Source organism: Lathamus discolor, chromosome 1 (assembly GCF_037157495.1).
Source record: "Lathamus discolor isolate bLatDis1 chromosome 1, bLatDis1.hap1, whole genome shotgun sequence".
NCBI classification, from domain to species: Eukaryota; Metazoa; Chordata; class Aves; order Psittaciformes; family Psittacidae; genus Lathamus; species Lathamus discolor.
The window spans coordinates 51,896,968-51,905,865 of record NC_088884.1 but is presented as its reverse complement, the minus strand read 5'-3'; the positions used below and the strand labels follow the sequence as shown (position 1 = coordinate 51,905,865).

At 35.4% G+C, this 8,898-nt stretch overlaps 1 long non-coding RNA gene across 6 annotated transcripts in view; it reads right to left on the bottom strand.

Annotated features, from left to right (window-relative positions):
* Positions 1-7,080: 7,080 nt before the first annotated feature.
* The window catches only part of LOC136007136 (uncharacterized), a 110,259-nt gene continuing 108,441 nt past the window's right edge, over positions 7,081-8,898 (bottom strand). For all 6 annotated transcript variants that reach the window (XR_010609495.1, XR_010609494.1, XR_010609498.1 and 3 more), the window contains one exon: positions 7,081-8,796. This is a non-coding gene — a long non-coding RNA (uncharacterized LOC136007136). The remainder of the gene's footprint in view (positions 8,797-8,898) is intronic.

The following is an 8,898-nucleotide window of genomic DNA, read 5'->3' as shown; positions in this document are numbered from 1 at the left end:
TAAGGGGACTCCACAGCTAAATGATAGTAAAATTTAAAAGGTTGTTGCAAAATACACAGCTAAAGCTACTTCAACAGCATAAGAATCCCATGTTTTACATAAGGAGTATTTTTAGGCTTTATTATTTCAGTGGTTAACAGAAATGCTGTTGCCCCAGCACCCATGGGGTAGTACGTGCATCACATAGCTTTTAAGGTTATCACAGAGGTAATGAAACATTCAGGGATGTTAACATCTCTATGCCTAAATTTTGTGGTCATTGAAAAATTGCAAATTCCAAAGCAGGTTTCAGCAATCCAATCTAATAAAAAACTTCTCACTTTTTTAACTTTTTCCACCAGCATGGGTTCTCTTCAAAGCAAGAAAAAAGTTTTATATAAAGGAATATCCCCATGATTTACATGCACTTGGTGGGATTTTTCAAGCTTAAGTTATAGCTGCATTTCCACTATATATCAAAAAATCGCACAGAAAGCAAATTAAACTTCCAAATGAAGAACAATATTGCCTGTCAACAAAAACAGACTTGAAAGAATACACAGATTCACAAAACTTTGTGGAAAACAGAGGACAGACCTAACAATTTTCTAAAAAAAAAAATTCAATTCCATTTTATTAAACAGTTTTAAATGGCTCTGTTAAATACTATTCTCCTCCCTTTAGCAACTAGTGGTATTTCTGTTTAAAGTCATTGAAAGAAATTTGCTTAATATATGATCACAACAGAATCTATACACAGAAAATAAATGGAGTAAGAGAATAAATGGAGCAGGCAGGCTGCAGAGCAGACACTATGCTTTCTTTGAGCTTATTAAACTTCAACAGTGAAGAATAGCCCTAAAGCACACAGCAGAGTAATCTCACCAAGCATGACTTCTGAGGTGTGCTATTTCTTTGTAAAACTGCAACCATTCTCCAGGAACCTTCACACCAGGCTGCTGCTACTCACGTCTATCTCCTGTGCATGGTTCACATCAGCAGTTCCTTAGTTCAGGTCCATGTGCTGAAAGACAGAGTGTACTTACAAAGGGGGTCACTAACCTACTGGGAAGTCAAACTGCTGCAGGTGAATCACAGCCCAGATACATGTCATGGGCCCCTGAAAAGGAAACTTTGGGAACTGCTGCTCCAGTCATAAAAATGATAGCTGTAGTCACGTATGTGGGCCTAATGCGTCAGCAGCAGGTGATACACAGTTCCTTGACTACACAAGGCAAAGGAGATGAAGAGGGGAAAAAAACCCACATAGAATATGTCTCGTTTCTTCAGGACGTTCAATTTTCTTTTTCTGAAACTGTGTGTCTAAAAATTACAATACTTCTGTTTGTAGCAATCCTGCCATACCAGTCTGTAAAAAATGAAACTGGGTTGCTTTTTTTCTGTCTGCTTTCCGCTTCACTGGCTTGATCTAGGCAGACTGATCTGCCTTTCTCCTATGGGACTAACATGGTACAAACCTTGTCCTCCCTAGGAAGAAAAACCAAAGCCATCAACAGTGATACAGTTCTAAAGGTGATTCAGGGTGCTGAGCAAAAGCATCTCCAACTCACGGCCCCTCAAAATTCCACAGTATCATTTCGACATCGTAACACTCCAGGTTTTCATTACAAAAGAAACCAACACAGCACATATATCACAGTGGTCTCCAGGTTGCTGCCTGATAAAGATGTTGCAGGACCTGTCCGTCCCATTGCCAGACATAAACCATGTTACAAATGATAGAGGACACACCTTCAGATGCCTAGGAACAGCCATAAGTTGGCTTCAAAGGCTGCTGAGATGCCAGTGGCAGGGAGAGGGATGTCCTCCTAAAATTTACCTAGCTGACTTTGGAAGCAAAATTAAAACAATGTTCAGGGTGTTTTAAGACTGACTCACCCAAAACAGAAGGATGTGGTAGGAGAGCAATATGCTAATTGAGCATCATTTTTATTTGTATGCAGATGCACAGAATTACAGGCATAAAGACAGTGAAAAGCACCTGAAAGAATATATTTTCTCCTAATAAAATATTTATAACTGATCTAATCTTAATAATGGCAAACATTCAAGCAATTATAGTCAGTGAATTGCTAGGGAATGCCATGAAACTAAATGTCTAAAATGTAGAAATTACATTTAAGTCATCTCATTTGAATGAAATGATAAAAAATTATGTTCTATTCAATTTTTTACGTAGGTATTCTTGTAATAAACAATGTGGTTTAGTCTATGTAACAAAAGTATCATAATTAGGTATTTCTTAAATAGATACAAGTTTATTAGTTAATGCATCATGGGTAAACCATTCCAGCTAATGCAGCTATTGCAGCTAATGTCATGTTTTAATTCTTGCCAGTTGCTAGAGGAGTTATTTATACGCACAGCATGGAAGCTTATACTCCTGCTTCTTTGACTGCACAGGAAAATAAAGGACATTCAAATAAAGAGAGAGAGTAGAAAATTAACAATTTAAAACCTCAAACCAGCCTACATTTTCAATAGAGAAAAAAGAAATGGATGGACAGGGCATGATAAATAAAAGATGTGCTTTGGCATTTCCCTGTTTTAGCAATTTGATTTGTATCTCTCAAGTAAGAAACAACAAGGAATACTTTGGTTTTGAAAACTAGCACATTACTCAGAAACCAGGTTATTTAATTGTGATAATTGTCTATTAATATTCTGGCACATGCTAAAACATTGGAAGTTCTTTCTTGCTTTTCCTCTCCCAAATCTGACTTTTCTTACAACAGATATAAATTTGGCCAAACTCCCTTCCTTCCAACTCCTTTCTTTCAATACACTTTAAAAAAAATCTGCAAGAAAAAGAAGAGGAGGAGGAGAATTTTGTTTCAAACTGTCATTGCTTATGTTACAAAATCACAGGTATCAAAATAAATGAAGACTGACAAATTATAGATGAGATCAGCCAGTAATCAATCCCCACTCCCAGCAAAAGAAAAATCCTTAACTCTCTTTAAAAAACACTGATCTGATTACTAAACATATTTCTACATTTACTTATTTATGAGCACTTTATCTTTTTGTCTTCTTTTAACACTGCTTTGGCCTGGTTTCTGAAGAAATTAGGCTTATTGAGATCACGCTTTTTTTCTAGGTGCAGTGGATTTTTAACTTGTTGGCCAAATTCAGTCAAATGTAGGAGTGGGATAATGATAGGTTTAAACAGTATTAGAAGTATTTTATGATTTCAAGAGCTTAGGGTAGAAAGCACAATGAGCACACCTCGCCATACAAACCAACATCTCCTCAAATGCACAGGCCTGCTGAAATCCAACAGTAAACCCTGTCAAAAAATCCCAAAGAAAAGGTTTTGTGTTAAATTACTTTTATTTTTTACTTACTTTTCCTTTTAATGGAAAACATCTTCACTGAAATTGTAACAATAAAGAAAATAGTAAAATGGTAGCTTTCCCACCATAATTTTACAGACAAAAATTCACCTGGGCATTCTGGAATCTTCAATCAAATTTTTGCATATTTTTATTATCACAGGTCATTATGTCAGTATTACAATTTATTCATTATATAAGTATTATATGCATAAAGCTGTATTTTATATATATGAATGTATATATACGTTATATATTAAATGCATACATATATTGCACACATGCATACATATGAATATGTATATATACATACTGTATATGCAAGCACATATGCGCATAAATACGTGCCAGTTGAAACATTTCATCTTTCCTTAACCAAAAGATCTGTTTGCACTACAATGTAACAGTTAAGCATTCCTAGAAACAATCAGATTTTTTAAACCACTGTGAAAAGAAACTTAAACATAACCAAAAAATAAGAGCACTATTTTTTCAAGGAGTCACCCAGAAAAGACAAGGGGTAAAGTTACTCTTGGAGAGATTGAGACTGGACACAAGAGGAAAGTTTTTCACAATAAGAACAATTACCCACTGAAATAATCTCCCCTGGTAAGTGGTGGATTCTTAATACTTAACACTTCTAAGATTCAGCTGGACAGTATGCCGTAACATCTTATCTAGATCATGCCTCTTCAAGACCTTTGAGGTCCCTTCCAACCTGGGATTCTACAATTGATTAGGAAAACATTATTTACTAAAAGGGTGCTCAAGCACTGGAACTATCTCCCCAGGAAAGTGGTCATGGCCCCCGGTCTGTCAGTGTTCAAGAACTGTTTGGACAATATTCTTATATTTAAAATATTCTTACATATAAAAGAGTATATTTTATATATATATATATATATATATATATATATATGTGGTTTAACTTTAACTTTTAGGTTTTAGGTGGCAGGAGTTGGACTCTATGATCCTTGAGTCCCTTCCAACTCAGGATATTCTATGATTCTGTGACTCACCACCATGGGCTCCCAGAAAAAATGAAAATAAAACACAAGCCAAATGGCTTTTCCTTGTGAAAATAAACACAAGTAGGCTTGATACACACAAAAACTTGAATAGTTTACAACACAAAATATACACAGGGGAATGAAACACACGAGTGCATACAAGCCACAGACCCAAATAAATAAGAGAAAGCAAAATTAGTCCTATTCCTCATCACATTATGCCTTTAAAATGTCACTTATCAGTTTCAGAAGCAAGCAGTTTACTGCCAGTTTAAGGATTGGTTAATTTTCTGCATTGCCTTTAGATATAACATAATACTGTTCAGAGTTCTCAAGCTACTCATTGGCCTCAGGTAGGCAATTCCCTTCTTTGCCCTCTTGACATACTGTAATCTCATTCTGTCCTCTTTATTTAATTGCAGCCTATATAGAAGGCAGTCTCTCACAGCTATTACAGCATAGAAAAACATAAGAATATTTCTAAAAAATCTGAAGAAAGATAATAATATGAATCATATTTTATTTAGGTATAAAATATAATTACAGTTATATGAAAATTTTAAAAATCCAAGCTATAGTAGCTAAAGCAGCCACATGACAAGACAGCTAACAAGTTTCTCATCATTTTTTATTTTTTTTTTCTTTAAAAATTGTCCTTGGAAGACTTCAAACTCCTAGTCAAGGAGTTTCTATGTATAGACTATATAGATTTCCTTATCTAAGATTCAGTATACACCTGAAGTATCTACTGATCAGACAGACAGATTTTACACAATGAATTGGCGTTACTCAGTTGCTGCCTGAAAGATTTTTTTGCAGGAAAGTGTAAGAAGATTCCGTTTGCTTGTTTGTTAGAATTTATTGAAATATTTCAGTTTTGAAATGAGGATATGAGGAGAGGTTTAGGGTGAGGAAAAAAAAAAAAAAAAAAAAAAAAGCCCTATAAGATTTTCAAGACCGAGAACAGGAACACCTTACATGAGCAATATGAAAAGTAAACTTTTGTAGAAGTCTGACTAACTCTTTGGATTCAGGGTCCATTTATGAGGAAATGTGGTTTACTGTAAAATGGATAAAGAACAACAGAGAACATACTAAAATAGAAGCATTTTCTCAGTGTTTAATCTCCTCTTCAGCTTCCTCCTCTTTATAATTGCATAGTACAGCATATTTAAACGATAGGAGGTGTTACCGCTTTTAGTAGAGGAGGTTATAATTTAGCAAAACTACCATTCTGTTGAAATTCAAGAAATTTATGAAAATGTTATTAGCAAGCATACTACCCAATTATGAATTACAGGTTGCACATTTTAAATAGGTTCTGAAGAGTAGCAATGTTGGTAGAGAAAAAAACTATCACCATGAAAAATATGATCTTTCATTTCTCAGTAAAAAAAAATAAATAAATAAATTCGGCAAATTCATTCTGTTAGAGAAAAATGAGCACATGATATGAGTACATTTACCCTTCCTGCACAATCCATTTCTTCTTATTTTATTTGGTATGAACAAGTCTAAAGCAATATCCCACCTTGATCCCTCTGTCTCTTTTGATCACTTTTTCCTAGACAGAAAAATAGCAGAACTAATGAACTGAAAAAAAAAAAATTAGAGATCTCAAATTAAACAACAGACACCTATTTAAAACAAAAAAGTTATCCATTTATCACTACAAATTTGGCACTACTGTGCCAATATGGGCTAGAATTTCAAACCTAGTGGTCAATGAAGCATAAAATAGATTGTCAGAAATACTGGCTGAAATATGAATCCACCAGAAAAAAAAAATGCTTGAGAATACCTAAGATAATTAAAGAGAATCAAAATTGGCTGAAAATACCTCTAAAAAGTCTCTACCTCCCTTTCTCAGTTCATAAATGGCTTTCTCCTAGGTGACTGTTTCATACAAGTAGCAAAAATAAGCTTCCAGTTTCTACATTTGAAAACGCTGTACATTTCTTGTGGTAAGCCAAATCTCTTCTTATCTGGAAATCATTTACTCTGTAATAGAAACTAATAGTGTCACTTGAAGCAATCTTCTCAGAATATTCAAGAGGCCTACTGTCACGAAGCCCATGATGTGCTAACTGTGATGCTGTATGGAGTAGAACATTACTAAAGAAAACACAAATTCTTGTCAAGAAGAGACAAGATGAAATTAAATTTTTGGTGGCTGTAAGTTAAAATGGAATTAAAAGGAGGACTTAAAAAAAAAAATAAATCATACTCCTTGTACTCAAGTTGAAAATAATCATCCCTTAACATACATCTGTTCCACACTAAAGCTCATGAAGGATAAAGCTAGCTATGCCAAGTTGCGATGATTTTCCTTAGGCCTACTTCCAGGGTACCTGGACCAAACCAGATTAATGAAGTGCTGTGTACCCCTTAGTTGCCATTTTGGCTGAGATGGCTTTGGCTCTGCTGATACTGTTCCATGGCTGGGCTACTTTTGTTTGTGAGTGTCTTTTCATTATTAAATGAGGATGCTACAGAACAAAAAAATCTAACCCTAAAATAAGAGCAGTTATGTCAAGAAGGAAAAGGTTAACAAATATCCACACCTATCCACCTAAATGCATCCCTATTACCACAATGATTAAAACCCCCAAATATTTAGCAAGCTTTGAGTTCCTTCTTATTCTGTTTATTAAAAATGATCACAGGCTAATCTGCTGATATACTGAACAAGGAAAAACAAAGAATGTATATATTCCGACTATATTTTTCTCCTCTAAAAATAAACAGAATGGAATCTAATAAGAAAAAAGATTGAAACATGACTGGAATTATTTTTTAATATGCCAAAATTCATAAGCAATGAATCAGCAGCTGTATCTATATTGGAAAATATCAGAGTTTAGGCTCAGAACACCCAAATGTGGTTTCTTTTAAAACACCAACAGTCTCCAATGCAGAGTTCCTGAATTTTGTAAACGATCTCTCACCTCTGTTTCAGCCAGTGAAGAAGAGGGGCTGGTGAGGGAAGCACACAGACTGTGAAGAAACTGGAGTCACTGCCACAGAAAGATGGCAATAATCCAGGGTTGAACCAACCCTGTCTCTTGACATCAGCACATACAGGGATGTATTACTTGCAGCTGGAAATGGGGGATGTCTGACTGCTGACAGAAAAAGAGGTAATGGCCAGGTAGAAGGAAGGGGAATGAAACGATTGTCCTTTCATCATGCAGCTACTAGAAGGCACTTCAAAGATTTCTTGTCATATTTTCTCCTGTTTTCCCCCAGTGCAATCAGTTCCTGTAATCACACAATACTCAAAATACTCACACAATACTCACTTTGGCCCAAACCATTTGCCAGATACAGAATCAGGAAAGGCTGTGTTTGGGGTTTTGTTTCTTATTGAGCTTAACTGGCGAAGATCTGGTAGCTTTTTGCATTATTTACAGTGATTCAGAGGTAGGGTTATAAGAACCAAGATTAATGCTGATTTGAAAGTCTGAGAGGCAAGCAAGGAATGAGTATCCCACTGAAGCTTTCAGCCCATATTCAGAGGCAAAGACATCCAATAATTCTCAGCAGTGAGTCCAGGACTGTAAATATAATGGCAACCTGAAATCTTCATGAGTTTCCATTTACTATTCTTACTTCGTGAGTAGAAACATGATATTTACCAGTGATTGATATCTGAGGAACATAATCTGTCTTACACCAGGTTATTTATTTATACATGAAGAGTCCTGCAGCTCTGCCTGGAGATGGAGCGGAAGCCCTGTGAAATGGAACAGATGCGTAAGTATGCCCTGCACTGGGTGTTAAACTGTGACCTTCTATCTAAAATTCCTTAGGTGGTGCATCTTCACTCAATTTATGGCCAAATCAATAGCATACTGATGTTAGTAAAAGAATGAAGCAAAAAACTCCTGTCTCCTCCTCTTAGTTCAGATTCTTTCATGGCTGGTATTCTTCTCACACATAAGTACAAATACCAGTATTTTAAACATATATTCTTAGTTCTTACTGCAAACAAATCAAATGCTGAACACACGAGAATCCCTCACACACGAGCATGCTTAAATCCAGCTCTTATTCTTTTCCTTGAACAGAAAACAAAAGCATGTTTGCAGCTTAGTGAAATGTTCATTATTTGTAAGAAAGGAAAGCAAGTGAATGTAAATTGTAGGTATCTGTGGCCAGCAGCATTTCAAACTAATTAGGCATTTAGAGGGTAACTGGTTCCATTCTGAATAGTAAAAGTTTATTATCTACAATGTCATTACTTTTAGAATAAGAGATGATTCATTTGTAAATTCCTAAGTGCAGCAGTGGCAAGGATTCATCCCCAGTTTTCCATTTCTTGTATGAAGGCATCTAACACAGAATTCCCACACATCCCTTCTCAACATATAGAAGGGCAATATCCGAAGTTCAGAAGGTTGCAGATCTGAAAGACAGGCAAGTCTCTCATTTCTACATCACAGCTATTCCTGGGAGAATAAGAGGAATAATTAAAATAGGTAAACAGAAGTTTTAATCTTGAAATACATCAGACTTCAGAAACATACCAGTCTACCTGAACTCATGTTAAT